A 16,565-nucleotide genomic window follows, 5' to 3' on the forward strand; every position below is an offset into this window, starting at 1 on the left:
GAAGGATGTGTTGTATGACCTCCATCTGCTGCTTCACCGCCGAGAACTGCTGGGCAAAGTCCTCGATGGTGTCGCCTAATAGGCCAACCTGGGAGATGGGGTCGTCAAGGAACCGTGCCTTGTCAGCCTTGTCAGCCTCAAGTTGAGCCAAAGGTGGCACTCCTGGACCACCAGGATGGACTTCGCCAGCCCGAGAGTCCGCGCCGTAACATTCGTCGCCCGGAGAGCGAGGTCGGTCGCCGAGCGCAGTTCCTGCATCAATCCCGGGTCAGAACTACCCTTGTGCAGTTCTTTTAGTGCCTTGGCTTGGTGTACTTGCAGGAGAGCCATGGCGTGCAGGGCAGAGGTGGCTTGTCATGGCTCGTTGCCATGGTCATGTTCTCGCAATGAGGACAAGACCCATCCATGAATGATGTCTCCGCGTGGGTAGTGCCCAGACACGTAAGACAGCAATCTTTTTTCAAAAAAGCAGGGGTGTTTGGGGCTCCCAAGGGTGACCCCTAGTGTCACTACATCGACACAACGTCGAGTGAGTGACAGATAGGGAACTAACAAACTCTTAAAACTTCTAAAACCTTACTGCTGTTGCTGGGAATTTCAAGAAAATAGCTTCCTGGTAATTTAATGAGGACATCTGTGTGGACCTACTGCAGACGATGAAATAAAAGTAATGTTTTCGTAAGGTAAGGTGAATCTGGGATACGAAAGATATTATTATGTGAGGGTAAGAAACAACTTGTGTGTGTGCGTGCCTATGTGAGTCCAGGCATGTCTAAGGAGGAGAATTAGGTCAGTTGGGCTCCTGGGAGAATCAGAGGGAAAAAGAATAAGCAAGTGAAATAGAAAAGACAGTGGGGATAAGGGACAGAGTGAAAAAATTAGAAGGTTACAAGTGAAGGATAAAGGAGAGAGAGAGAGAAAAATACCTGGAATGATTTAAGTAGATGGTACCAAGAGAACAACAGCTCAGCATTAATTGCAGTGTTTCTTGTTCTAAATAGTTTGACCTCAAATCTCTCCCACAACACTGAAATAAATGTGGAATAACATTTAAAAAGTGAAGTGTCATATTTAGACAAATAGCATTGTTGCATTACTAAGGATTACACAAATTAGTATTTGGGCCCTATTTTAAGAGTGCTAGTCATACACGCAAAGTCAGTGGGCATGGCCAGGAATTTTTGGCAAGTCTAGCCGCAAGTTTGTGTGGTGAAATTGCACGCGCAAAGCGCTAATGGGCTGGGTCATCTTCTTCCAATGGCCCCTTTTTGCAGACTTAAAAATCACACTACGACAACAGGTGGAAAAATACAGATACAAATTAGATCATAAATACAATTGTAAGTATAAACTTAACATCACGGCATCCGCCAACCGACCTTCGCGGAAGGATGTGTAGGTAAACGCTTTCAGCAGGAGATGCTGATGTAAACACGGAGACGGTGCGTCCGTGCTGAGAAAATGCGTCTGTGTAGCGCATGGTCATAGAGTAACAACGTTCTGCCTCCGGTCCGAGTCAGTCCGTAACATTTTGCCAAACATCTCCTTTTGTGTTCAATGAAAGAAAGTCATACAGGTTTGAAACAATATGGTGAGTAAATAGTGACAGAATTTTAATTTTTGGGTGAACAATCCCTTAAGCTGTATGCACAACACAGAGACACAACATATATCTCTCCCAACACAAATCTCAAAGAATAGTAATGTATTTCTCCATCTCCCCCTTCAATCACTTTAAAGTACTGTTTCATCTCTCTTTCTATACTTTAGGGCTTGACACTATACTGGGGTAATTAGTTAGTGGCTGGAATAGAAATACTGAATGAAATATTTAGTCCTCCAATGGGACTTAACTTAAAATGGAAATCTTGCTGGCCTTCTGGAAATGTGTCAAGCACGAAAACTTACTGAGAATGTGTATAAAAAAAATATTTTAAAAAATGGGAATGTAAAGTAATGTGTCCCACACTAATTTTAGTGCTTGTCCACATTAATGAATAGAAAATGGATAACTGGGTAACACACACAGAATGTGTTTCCTCACTCTGTACAAAACCGTACAATTACTAGAACTCAAATTTGACTGGACAAACAGCCTTCCTGGTACTTAGTATAAAAGGCACTGATATACTTTTTTTTATCAGTGATAAAAGCACTGCTTGTCTGTGTTTGCCACATTTTAGACAGGGCAGTACACAACAGTTGGAGGCCATGCGAGCCATGTTAAAAGAGTGTAATGAAGGGACAAAGCCTCTGCAAGAGGCATCTGCTTCACAGATTGAAGACCAGGGAAGCCACAAGAAAACAACAGAGTGGGAAAATTAAAGAGGAGAGAGCAAAAAGGCAAGACTAAAATATTCAGCAGTGAAATCCGCTCCCTGGTGAAGAGAGCACAAATGATTGAAATTAAGATAATGGTGGCCACATTACAAAAACTCTCACCGTCGTTTATCCTCTTTGTGCCTAGAGTGAAATTAGCCATCGCACTGAAAAATTTCCCACACTAAGTCATAAAGGGTACTTAACAAGTCATTAGCTTGTTGTATCAGATTCTGATGTTTGTCCCCTAAAGAGATACATTCTGAAATGCTTGCCTCTAAACTTGTCTCTGTAAAATGATATCTCAATTACTTTAAGCTTTTTGATGATATTCGATAAATGTTTAGATACTTATGTATTGTGGCTTAAGAAACATAAGAATTTCAGTCAAATATAATTAAATGTGATGGGTCACACATGGACCTCTGGGACTGCCCAATTTTTGCTTTTCACCATAGTTTTTATTAATAGTTTACCGTAAAGGTACATTTATTGTCTTGATAAACATAATATAATTTTTTTACCGTTAACTATAAGGTAAAATCAAATCATACTTATTAAATCTAAAAAAACATAATAATGGTTTTACAGTATTTTACTGTAAAATTACATGCATTGTCTTAATATAACATTATTTTTCAACATATATGGAAAGGTAACTACAATTTAACCAATTAACAGTTTTTTTCCCAACTTTTTTTTCAACGTTGTTTTTCTACTGAAGTTTAAATAAGTGACACTATTACAGTAAAACATCTCTGTCTTTGTGCAAGTCTCATACTCGTGAGTCGCAAGACAAGGAAGGATCACTAAACTAGTGTAACGACACAGTCTTTAGGAAATTAAAATCAATGCAATATGGATGAAGTTGTCTAATCTTTTGTCACCAGTAAAGTCACTGCAGACATATAGTGAATGTTTGATTTAGCCCAGCACTACTTTCCTCTACACTGCTGCTATATACATATGTCATATGTTAATTAGCATATCACAATGCTACATCAATGAGAGACAGGGACAGGGAGTCAGAAGAGTGGACCAAAGAGGAAAGTGAATCAGCAGGCACATACTGCACTGAATTGCTGTTTGTGAAGCTAAGTGCTGCCAAAGCCCTCTGCCTTCACTGGAAAGTGTCCATCTTGAGGGTTCAGCTGCCTGCTCTCACCGTAATCTGCGATGAAGCCAAAGATGCTTCATCAACACACCAAAACTCAAGGCACTAACAGATTAGCAATTACCCTCATTTCTTATACTCTGACCGACAAAGTCACATCAGGTACAAAGCAGCCAAGGTGACGATTTGGAGTTCAAAGTAGGTGGATTATCTGAAATCAGGTCAGTGAAAGGCATTGCAGTCTCATTTCTCTTTACTTCCCATTGTATTCACTTGATAGTCCAATAATCTGTTGCGTAATACCTCTCCAGTAAGATAGAACATAGTGAATGTGGTCTATCGTCTCTGCCTCGTTGATATCTAGAACATTACATTAGACATCAAAGGCCTGGTTATTTAAAGTACACACAGAGGGACAGCATGTAGAAGTGTGAGTGTGTTGAGGGATGAATGGGTTTAAACAGAATTCATTACAACTGCGTCTATTTGTTAGCATGACTGTGAGTGTGGGTGCGCACATACAGTGCTACAACAGTCGACATGCTATTAGAGGTGGGGGTTGGGGCTGGGGGACGATATTTAAAAATATTGTAAAATATTGAATTTTCCTCGCAATAATGTGGGAATATTTTAACAAGAATTAATATTTTTGATTTAACATTATTGACTTAATATTGTTTTTAATTAATATTTTTTACATTAATATTTTTTTGGGAAAAAGAAATTGATTCCCTCAGAGCAAGTGTCTGAGAAGACAAAATGCAAAATTAGAATCAGATTAAAATATAAGAATATAAGTCTGCGGCCAATCACAGCTGTGCTGATAAATGGCCATAACAGCACTATTGCTCGTGTGATATTGCTATAATAACTTGTTTCATTTGTAAGGATGTCCTTACAGATCAGTGTTGGGTAAATTATTAAAAAGGTAATCCACTAAACATTTATACAGTAAGTACTTCTCTAAAACTGTAATCAGATTACTTTACTGATAACTTCATAGAAAAAATAATCACAGTATTACTTTACTTTTAAGTTACTTTCTAAAACCCCTACTAACACTTTTCACAGAAAATATTTTATATTCAAAATAATGCCAAGAATTTAAAATGTATTATGTAACACTGCTTTTCTAGATTCTTTGTACAGCTAGACTGCAAGAGTTTTTACGTAATGATAAACAAAATAGAACCAAGGTCCGCTATTTCCTCACATCCTCTTTTTTTAACCTATGCTCTACGCTACTTCTATGGTGCTTTCATAAAGTAAAGCTGGAAGTTCAGCACTTGTTGCACAGAGCACCAATATCCAACAATGATTAATTAGAAACAAGAAACATTTTTTAATCACACAGTACTAGAAAATTGCAATATTATTGTATTGCAATACAGACATTGATGTACTATCATATCGCCAGGTCCCCGCTGATTCCCAACTCTTCATGATATCATGGACGGGTAAATGCTTGTGTCCTCATAATGCTCTTGAAGAAATAAGGTGGTTGGGAAAGAGTAAAATGGAGGACAGAGAAGGAAGGAAAATGAAGTGATCGAAAAGAAGGAGACAAGAGGCCAAAGGGATGGATAAAAAGAAGAACTGTAGGAGGATGGAAAACATGAGTCAGATTCTGAAAATACTGAAACATGTTTGACCAAACACAGCTATATTAAAACCATCAATCATTTGTTTTCTACAGGTGGAAGAAAATCATTGCACAGTAAAAGTGGTTAGCCTTAATTTTCTGTCATCTACCTGACAAGAGTCATTAAAATTTAAAACAAAAGCCATGTGTACTGCTGTTCAATAATTTTAAAGCCACAGAGAGCTTGCATGTTACAAAATTAGTTTTTTGAAATAGCTGCAGCAATGCAGTGAACACTCCCTGGTTACAAATATGCCAATATGCTTCCAAGCTACACAGTATGCAAAAAACATTAATTCGAACAAGTAGGATGCCGAATACTCATTATTCATAATACAGTACATAGGTGAACAATACTCAGATGACGTCCTGCATCTGCTGAGATTCTAAAGTGTACAACCAGTGGACACTTTGCTATTACAAAAGGCCCATAATGGGAAAAATGGCAGAAAAATGTGGGTCAGGTGGTTCTTTTCAAGTTTAAGTTCTATAGGTATCAAGAAAGTTGCTTCTCATGGTTATGAGGGATGTGCCCGAAGCCTAATACCTTATTCTAAATAATTTTAAATTCTTCTGGATAACAGAAAAAAATATTCGTTAGACTGATTATCCAATGAGCACAATAGTGCGATATTTTAAATAAGCATATCTAAAATGATAAAGACATGGTAAGTCTGTGTAGCCAGTATGACTAAAGTATATACTTCATGAATCAAAATGTAGTTGTAGTCTCCATTTATTTTTTTCGCAGCTCATAAATCTGAGCTTACCAAGAGTACATTTAATATAATATAATATAATATAATATAATATAATATAATATAATATAATATAATATAATATAATATAATATAATATAATATAATATAATATAATATACATTTTCCACTTTTTAAAATGTCTATGTTGATGTTTAAAACTTTCCAAGTAAGATATATGATAATATTCCTGAGAGAAAACATTTTTTAGTAAAAATATCTGTAGGTTAATAATGCATTTTTTTTTTTTTTACAGTGAAATCTGGGAATTTTTAGGAAGCGAACGTTTCAGCGTAGTGGAATGATTTTGCGATTGGGACAGCCCTAGAAATGGCCAACTCCCTGATCAGTGACCTTGCCACAGAACTAGGGAGCTGACTGAGATGCACCCACATATAATTTTGTCACTACAACATATACAGACACAGACACTGTTAATGGCTTTGCTGCACACCCTTAACTTGTACTTGTTTAACAGCACCCGAGTAAATTGTTTTTGCAGTTGTTAGTACGTTGTACTATTGGTCAAAAAACAGTGCTAGATTAATTCCTCAAAAATATAATCCACTACAAACTCTTCATTCCTTTACTTTTAAGTTACTTTCTAAAACACTTTTCAAATTAATTTTTTTTGTTTTTTTGCTCAACGAATTCAAAATAATGTCTGCATTCCCTCCTTGTTAACGGTTGCATGCTATTCATACACTTAGCACCACATGTTTCTCCTTCTTAGGGGCTATCTGTGGATATTTCTGATATTTGCCAACCATATTTGCTATGCAATAATTATCCGGTTTACTGACTGAATGTTTTGACTACGAGTATGATGAAATGTCATTTTGTGGGCATGTGAGGAGTTGCCTTTGACAGCGGTCTAGACTTTTTTGGAACAATAACATGATGATGGACAGAATATTTAAACTGGTGGCATAAAGGCAAAATACTCTGAACAGGCTTTTTCAAAACCTTTCTACCATCTCTATGGCTGATATTTTCACCTGTTTGTGCATAAGCATATGTTTTAGTGTGCAGCGTGTTTGACCAGCTGTAATTTATATTCCGGACAATATGGTAATAGTATTTTAGAAATGTGTAACCCCAGTAATGTATTTAAAAGTAATTAACTTAACTGTAAGTCAGTAACTGTAATCTGATTAATAGAATTTAAATGTAATGCATTACACTACCTTTTTGCCTAAAGTAATTATATTACATTAACTAATTTGTTATTAGATTACGCCCACCCAACTGTCAAAGAACACATGTGGCATGCCAAAGGAAAATATGAATATACCGTAATAGTATGTCCACATGATATACAGGCAGGAATGTATTTATACTACATATAGAGATAGAGAAACTTTGTCCAAGAATCACTTATTATTAATCAAAATAAGAATAAGACTACCACACATTTGTATAATGAAAGAAAATACACTGCAGCATTTTTATCTAAATTATGATTTTGAAATGTTGCATTGTTTATAATTAGTTCTCCCTCTCCTAGAAAGAGGAAGATTAGTGGTGCAGTGCAGACCAGCAATAAAACAACAGGAATATGGCTAGCCCCACTGTCAAAACGAGGATCAAACATTCAATGGCAAAGGCTTCATCTCTTTCTCATCCTCATTCTCCATTCTCTTTTGTCATGTGCCTCTCTTTATCTTCAAGTTGGGAGTTACAGAGAACAAAACGGGGCTGCAGGGAAGAGTCCTCATCACTGATTTATGTTTGCTCCTCTGTCCCCCATGTATTTACAAAACCTTGAATGCAGTAGAAAGCGTAGCCCATAACAAAAGCACACACAAAAGCACCAGATTTCACTGTGATGTGAGAAGCCTCAACTTGCATATCACGCCCACAATGCCCTGCTTCCTGCTCCCCACCCCTTTTAATATTTCCCTCTTTTTTTGCTTTGTTTCGTCACAAATGCTGAAGTCAAAGCTGCAATCGGAAACAAAAATATGCTGAAAAAGGTGACTAAGTGAGGTAGCATTGGTGGAAAGTTTCTCCGATCAGTTCTTTCTCACCCAATTGCTTGAAATTATATAATGTAGATTATTAAAAGTAATCTGATGGAGAGAAAGAGTGTGTGTGCATATGTGAGAGAGTGTATGTGTGTTAGGAAGGTACACTGTCAGAGAAAAGGGTACGGTTGGGGTCCATTTGTGATCACATATGGTACAGCTTATTTGATTGTAACCTCACTGGGTCAAAGTTACACCTTAAGGTACTAATATGTACCTTTTAGGGATAGATAAGTTACAAATACATTTCTGTCCATCATAGAGTCCATGTATGTACCATTTTCCCCAAAAGAGGTACAAAATACTATGATCAAATGTTTTGCCTGGTGGGGGATGGGGTGGTTCAAGGCTGCCAAAGCCAAACCCTTCAAGTGCATGAAATTCACTTCATTGTCCCATACATGATCTCAACAATTCAATAAACATGCAATTGGAAATCACCCAACGCCAACATAAACTTAAATAATAAATGATAAAAATAAAATGTTATACAGTAAAATAGTTCATGTTCTCTGATGACATACAACAGGTGAAAAAAATAATCCATATCTGACCTCTGGATTCTAGTGTTTATATTTAGAGTGTCAAGATTATTATTATTTTATTTATTATTTTTACATATAAAACAAATTCTTTAAATTAAATTACAAACAGGTTTAGAAACAATGCCATTTTAACCCATATAAAATAACAAGCTGTTTTTTTTTAAATAAAATGATTAAACTTTGGATCTTTTGGACATTTAATTTATTCAAAGGAAGAGTGCAAACTTACGCACAATTAATACAAACTTTTCTAAACAAGAGAAACTGAAGAGCTGCAAGTGCAACAGGTAATTTCACAGTGTAGGGCTTTATTCAAATTCGTCCAATGGGATTGACTCAACATGTGTGCTGTGCACGGGAAGTTTGGGATGTGCACAGACCGACGCTCGCTACATGATGGAGTTAATTAACAGAGGTTCGGGAGGAGCATGTTAATTTTAATCTGACAAATCACAGCTCACGAGCAGGAGTATATAAGCTGCTGCTAACCTGCTTCCTGTGACAACTCTCCTGACATCCCACCTCCACCCCATCTCCACCTATTCTCTATATCCATTATCTACATAAGTAAAGTCCTGGTGGGGGGGGTCTCCTCAATTTAAAAGAACCTGGAAGACACTGAAGAATCACATAAATTTAGAGGTACGTTTAAATTTAAGTGTTGTTATAATTGGTATTTTGTGTATTTGTCCAATTGTTATGTGTTTGTAGGTAGTAATTTTCGTTGACGGCCTTTGGCGTATTTGTGTGCTAATCAGATTTGCTCTCCCGCCAAAATACTTATTTAATTATACAGGCTTGAGAAAGCCAACATATTGTTTTCCTACTTCGGTTTAGTATGGAATAATTGACGAGGGACTGTTGAATTATTGACAATTATTGCACACCCCATATTGGTAATCACATTGCGGCTGTTACGCCTCAAGTTCGCATTCATTTTCAATAATTCAACGTTCAAGACAATCATTCCTCTTATCCCAAAGCTACTACATCTCAAGACTTTTTTGTCATGTTTTCTCCATTTAAAGCTACACTATGTAACTTTTGGCCATCTAGTGGTTAAAAAATAAAACTGTAAATAAAAACATGTCTTGCGGAAGAACATTGTTTTGGTTGTGTTTTGGCTCTGCTCCTCTGCGCAGATGAATGTGGTTTGAGGCACTGGTGTACACATGGATACAGGACATATTATCAGAGCAAATGGACACATAAATAACGAAAGAAAGGAAAAGACGGATATCTGAAAACATGTCATCTGAGCAGTTAAGTGCCATAATCTTATGCTGTTGTTTTGACTTATTGGAAACATTGATGTTTTGAAATTAAATGACGTTACAAAAGTTAGGCAACGTTCGTTAACATTAGATATAACGATTGCTAGTCTGATAAGGTCAAATGTTGTAAAGTTTTTATAAGTGCAGGATATTCTGGACAAATAGACCACGGTAGTAACTAATTTATAGATTGTCATTGTTACCAACTAGTGGTCAACATCATTTCAAGACTCACATGTCCTTGGCAAGCCTAGGACTAAAAGATTTATTTATATAAATTATTGCCATTATAAAGAAAAATACACACGTGTGCTAGCAAGTGAAAGGTTCTGCACTGATTGCAGTATAATTATTGTATTTCACTACACACACACAGACGTGTGATTACACAACTATACATAAACCATATCAATAAAATATCTTGCCTGTTGAGTAAGAAAAAAGCCATCTCTGGGTCGCTTTTAAATCCTTTCAGATCTCGGAGTTGTCGCCACCTCTGAAAAGCCAAGCCGATGTTGATTCAGGTTTTATTACGGACTCTGTCACTTTCCCTTTTTGCTTGTAGAGTCTGCTCTGTTCAGGGTTTCTTTGTTTTTGCAACCAGTGATTCCCCAGAGGTTTGCCGTTTTGAATGATCCATGGTCAATTTTACTCGTTCGTTGTGACAACAAACTTTCAGCTTTAGCTACTCCCACACCATACACGCACTACAGTAGCCGGATCTTATTTTCTCTGTGTACGGATATAACGTGACATGCATGGGCGAATGACTTATGAATGCAATTTCCCGCGAAATCCATCCTGACAGCTCTAAAATCTTTATAATATAATATCATTATTATAGGTTTATCAAAGAGTATTTGGGTAAAGACATGGTTTGGAAGATGGATTTATGTTGCACTCTCTCATTAATAACATTTTGTCATTTTTTAACCAAAAAAAGTTACATAGTGTAGTAGCGTAGCATGTAACATTACGTGTCCACTGGTATGGAAGAAATCCGCTCAATGCCGCTCACCACACCAGAGAGCTGGTGCTTTGGGCCGGTGTACAGCAAGTGTGTATTGGCTATGATTGTTTTCCATCTACGAGCAATAATATAATTTTTAATATGTGCGATTACAGTTGGACAGATGCCAGTGTTAATTCTGAATGCCCAAAGTATAAAAAAACATTGTTGATTTATTACACTTTTGCTTTCCCCAACCACAGCATTGTCACAATAAATCCAAGTATTATGACATTTATTGCCTGTAATCCTTGATCATGAGCATACTTGACATCAATCTCTTGGAGTGTGTACTTCTGATTCTCATGGAGGAGAGGAGTAAGGAGAAATTTGGGCACAGTCATAGTCTGAAGAAACTGCAAAGAGCTCGTCACAGGTTTGTGTTAGGGGTGAGTGGATTGCTGTAGTATAACACATTAGCTAGCCAAGTGCACAATAATGATTTACAGGACATATATTTTAAGTCTTCATTTTTATTTGTATAGTTTTTTCCACAATACATATAACTTTTAATCACTGATAGCATTAATACTCTTTATAACTGAAGAGTAACAGAGTATCTTTGAGTTATTGCAAAAATTTAGATCAGATGGGGAAAATTGTTTGTACATTTGAGGTTTGTACAAATATTTTCCTCTGCACTTTTTATTTGGCTCCAAAAGGAGTTTGCTGTCACTGATGAGGATGCAAGTTTGAGGGACATGTAACTATTTTGCATGTACTGTATGGCAAGATGCTACCAGATACCTTGATTGTTAAAGACTGGATGCAGCAAACTTTTTCATGGCGGAGAAGGGAGACAGAAGATGGAATGACTGGTGGATAAAAACTCTCCAATGTAAGTAATATCACAGATAATTTTGTCAATTATCTGCTTAAAATACAATTTTGATTTCAGTGTTGCACGTGTAAAGACCAGGGGAACATGAAAATGAGAGGGGCACAGAATTTTTCTGTCACTTGGGCATTTTAATATTTTTATATTGATGAAAATTTGTTGAATAGTTTACCCAAAAAGGAAAATTCTGACTTTTACTCACCCTAATGTAATTTCAAACCAACATGACTCTTTTCTTCTTTGTAACAAAAAAGGTGAATTTCTGGTGGCAGCACATAAACAACAGTAAAAGTATTTGAAATAAAAGGTGCGATGTATTCCAAGTTTTCTGTAGTGATATGATCACTTTGATGAACAGAACATAATTTAAGTTGTTAGTTACTATCAAATTAAAGCAATAAAGCACTGAATACCTCAGTGGTTCTCATTGCATCCTGTGAATAAACATGGAATATAGTTTAATTGGTATTGATTACTTTTACTGTGGTTTTATGGTATTTTTCCCTCTTTTTGAGCTTTTTTTAAGTCACCATCCACTTACATTATGGCCAATAAACACTATGAAGATTTCAAACATTCACCTTTTGTGTTCCACAGAAGAAAAAGATATACAGGTTTGGAGCGACATACAGTGAGTTGGGACATAATTTTCATTTTTGGGTGAACTATTTCTATAAGACTGGTGTGACCACTTTAATATCAAGTTAATGTGAATGATTAACTTTCCATTACTATCAATTTTGTTTTCAGTTATGTGATGAAATTGACCGAATCCATTCATCAACTGTCCAGTGCTTCAAGGAGGGCTTCACTAGTACTGTGCATGAGCTTGCACTAAGAAAAATCCTTTTGGCCAAAATATACAATGAAGCAAGAGAGGAGATGCTTGCAGAAGATCTTCCAGGTATTTACTGTGGCAATACTGTGGATTATATGAGTAGTAAATATTGTCAAACAAATGCTTTTGTTTTGTCAGAATGATGTAATACTGTAAGTTTTGTCATAGCAAATTACGTAAAGCTTGGAAAGTTGTTTTTGCAGATGTTGCATGGTTTTAATACTGTCCTAACATTATGTTTTCCTCTTACAGTGTGATGCTGATACACCATATGAAAATGAATTTCACTAGGACGGTTCAAGCATACTTTCTTTTTTAACATTACTTTTTTTGCCCTATATGAAAAATATGCTCACTTCCTGCAATGTGCTATTGCAAAGATATGAGTCAAGAATCATTCAAAGACGTCCTGTATTCCAGAAAAGACTATTAACACCGAAAAATAAAAATTTCATATTAAACTCACCCTCATGATGTTTCAAACCTGTATGACTTTCTTTTCTTATGTGGGGACAGAAAAGGAGATATTTTAATGAATATCACAGCCCACCCTTTCAATGCAATGGCGGTGGATAGAGGCTCAATTTAAAGCTTAGAGGACCCAAAATGTGTCATAAAAGTAGTCCATGTGACTTGTGCGTCTAATTTTTTATGATGTCTGAAGGCATATGATAATTTCTTTTTTGTGAGAAACAACCTGAAATGAGAGAAGCTCCTTCAAAGTGGTTTGTGTGTTCACGCGTTAATTTTGTTCTTTTTTTTTAAGCTTTAAATTGAGGTACTGTCAACTGCCATTGTGTTGAAAAGATAGCCTGTGATGTTCATTAAAACCTCCTAAAATTTATTTTTAGGTGAGTATTAAAGGGTACTTAAGTTAAAATGAAATGTGTAGTAATATTTTTAAAGCGAAATGGCTAAAAATAAATATGTATCCTACTGTATTTGATGACAAATTGTGATTCTGAGATGTTTAAAGTGTTAATTCTGTGACATTGTGAACAAAAATGTGAAAAATGTGAAATTATTGAATGTTCCATATTATTTAATAAATGTGATTAAACATCAAGTTGGCAGTTTTTAATATGCTTTATTGAGTACAAATTTGCCATTCATTAGGTACAAATTGCTTGTCACTGGGGCAGTACCCTTAAAAGGCCATATTTGCACCTTTTCCAAGGGTACATTATAGTAACATATCACTGAGGTCCAAGTTCCCTATCTGTCACTCACTCAACGTTGTCTCGATGTAGTGACACTAGGGGTCACTCTTGGGAGCCCGAGACACCTCTAGTCTTTGATAAAAGGCCAATGAAAATTGGCGAGTGGTATTTACATACCACTCCCCTGGACATACAGGTATAAAAGGAGCTGGTATGCAACCACTCATTCAGATTTTCTCTTCGGAGCCGAACGGTCGATGTTTACTGAGCTGACTGTTCATTCACTTCTGCTGGATCTGATGGCGGATTTCAGCGGCTTCTCCCTCCTCTGCACTGGTGCACTGCAGAGAACGCCCCTGGGCGCTTCGGCAGAAAAAAGAGAATATATTTTTCTAAAAGAGTATATTTCTCTAAAAGAGCGGCACACACGGAACGTCTTTTTAAAGACGCGTCTTTTTAAAGATGTCTTTCCGTTTGTGTGTTATTCCTGGTTGCGGTCATTACCTCTCAACTTCTGACGGTCACGACCGCTGTCTTTCGTGTCTGGGCGTGATCCACGCGGAGACAGCATTCGTGGATGGATCATGTACTCACTGCGAGAACATGACCATGGCAATCTACCTACGGGTACGAAGCCAGCGCGGCTAGCACTGGGGGCAATTTGGGGACCCCAATGGGACCACCTCTGCCGGGTATCCCCCCACGGACCTCCCATTCCCCAGCACGCTCATCTGCCCCGATCGGGCTTCCGGATGAGTCCGCCGGCTCATCTCAAGGCAAGTTCGACCTCTTGTTCGGAGCCCGCAAAGCTGATGAGCTCTTGAGCGCAGCATCGGAGAGTGGGCTTGTCCAGCTGAATGCAGAAGCCTCAGCTGGGCCCCCCTTTGGGTACGGTAGCCCAGTCACAGGCTGATGCGGAAATGAAGGACATGCTTTCCCGGGCAGCTGCGAGCGTCGGGCTAGAGTGGAACCCTCCGCTCTCCCCTGAACCCTCGCAGCTCGATGATTGGTTCCTGGGCTCGTGGCGCCTCTCAAAGCAGCCACGCCCTGCCCCAGTCCCTTTCTTCCCGGAAGTGCATGAGGAGCTGACAAGATCGTGGGAGGCACCTTTTACTGCCCGGTCCCGATCTTTCAGCTCCCCCACCCTCACTACCCTCGATGGCAGGGCAGCCAGGGGCTATTCGGTGATTCACCCGGTGGATAAGGTGCTTGCGGAGCACCTATGCCCACAGAGCGCTGCCACCTGGCACGGACGCCCAAAGTTCCCGTCCAAGGCCTGTAGGTTTACGTCGTCCCTGACGGCCAAAGCCTACAGTGCTGCTGGACAAGCCGCCTCCGCCCTGCACGCCATGGCTCTCCTGCAAGTCCACCAAGCCAAGGCGCTAAAGGAACTGCACGAGGGTTGTTCCGCTCCAGATTTGATGCAGGAGCTGCGCTTGGCGACCGACCTCGCTCTCCGGGCGACGAAGGTCACGGCGCGGTCTCTCGGGTGGGCGATGTCCACCTTAGTGGTCCAGGAGCGCCACCTTTGGCTCAACCTGATCGAGATGGGTGAGGCTGACAAGGCACAGTTCCTTGCTGCCCCCATTTCCCAGGTTGGCCTATTCGGCGACACCGTTGAGGACTTTGCCCAGCAGTTCTCGATGGTGAAGCAGCAGACAGAGGCTATCAGACACATCCTGCCCCAGCACAGCTCAAGATCCCGCACCCTGCCTGCTCATCGCCAAGGGCATCCCCCTGTGGTGACTGCACCGGCTCTGCTGCAGCCCACCCCTTCAGCCCCTACAGCACCGCAGGAAGCAGATGCCACCCGTCTCAGGGCCGGCCACCAAGAACCCACGGAAGGCTTCGAAGCACCCCTGAGATGGGCGACCCAGGGACGACGAAACCCACCTTGGAGCTGGTAAGCAGACAACTCCATCCCCCGGTGGAGGGCCGGGAGGAGAATCTTTTGTTGCTTTTTCATTTAATTTTGCCCAAGTGGCTGCGGTACCCAACAGTTCAGCAAAAGTGTGGTTTCCTCGTTCCCTGGGTCACATACCCAGTGTGCATGGCCATCATCATGACCATGTCCACCTTTTCATCCTTGCAGGTTTGGTGCTCCAGCGGCGGTCTCCCTGCCCCTGCGCACCCAGCTGTGGCACAAATCCGCACCCGATGTGACAGTCTCCACGGGTCACGAGGACAGGCCTCTTCCTCCCCTGTCCCAGGCTGTTCCGGGGGTGGTCACAAGTAGCCAGGTAAGTGCTTTGATGTCCCTGAACTCAGCACAGCCACAACATGGCGTGGCACCTCAGGCTCCGCCCCACCGCAAGGCCCCACCTGCCGGTACATCCGAGGAGATTGTCCCCTTGGTCCCCCTTGCGCGGAGCTTGGATGCGTGGCTTGCGCTTCCAATCCGTCGCGATGGCTGATCCGGACCGTCCGACATGGCTAAGCGATTCAGTTTGCCAGGCGTCCGCCCAGGTTCAGCGGCATCCACTTCACCTCGGTGAAGGGCGAGAACGCTGCTACCTTGTGTGCGGAGATCACTACCCTCCTATTGAAGGATGCGATAGGGCCTGTCCCTCCGCCTGAGATGAAGAAGGGGTTTTACAGCCCCTACTTCATTGTACCGAAAAAAGGCGGTGGGTTGCAGCCAATCTTGGACCTGCGAGTACTGAACCGGGCTTTGCACAGACTCCGGTTCAAGATGCTGATGCCAAAAACCATTCTGGTGAGCGTCCGGCATCAAGATTGGTTCGTGGTGGTAGACCTGAAGGATGCGTACTTCCATGTCTCGATTCTACCTCGGTGTGCATTTGAGGGCCGGGGGTATCAGTACGAGGTCCTCCCTTTCGGTCTGTCCTTGTCCCCTCGCATCTTCACGAAGGTCACAGAGGCAGCTCTTGCCCCATTAAGGGAAGTGGGCATTCACATTCTCAACTATCTCGATGATTGGCTAATCCTAGCTCACTCTCGGGATATGTTGTGAGCACACAGGGACCTGGTGCTCTTGCACCTCAGCCGACTAGGGCTTTGGGTCAACTTGGAAAAGAGCA

At 40.1% G+C, this 16,565-nt stretch overlaps 1 protein-coding gene and 1 long non-coding RNA gene across 2 annotated transcripts in view; one reads left to right on the forward strand and one right to left on the reverse strand.

The window, feature by feature from the left end:
• Positions 1-16,565, reverse strand: part of LOC127420474 (calcium/calmodulin-dependent protein kinase type IV-like) — a 72,870-nt gene that overhangs the window by 44,577 nt on the left and 11,728 nt on the right. The gene's annotated exons all lie outside the window — the stretch shown is intronic.
• On the forward strand, positions 11,004-13,305 carry LOC127420475 (uncharacterized). Its single transcript, XR_007893818.1, has 4 exons — positions 11,004-11,077; positions 11,351-11,526; positions 12,277-12,430; positions 12,617-13,305. It is a non-coding gene; the product is annotated as an uncharacterized LOC127420475 (long non-coding RNA).

This window comes from Myxocyprinus asiaticus, chromosome 29 (assembly GCF_019703515.2).
Source record: "Myxocyprinus asiaticus isolate MX2 ecotype Aquarium Trade chromosome 29, UBuf_Myxa_2, whole genome shotgun sequence".
In the NCBI taxonomy this organism is placed as follows: domain Eukaryota; kingdom Metazoa; phylum Chordata; class Actinopteri; order Cypriniformes; family Catostomidae; genus Myxocyprinus; species Myxocyprinus asiaticus.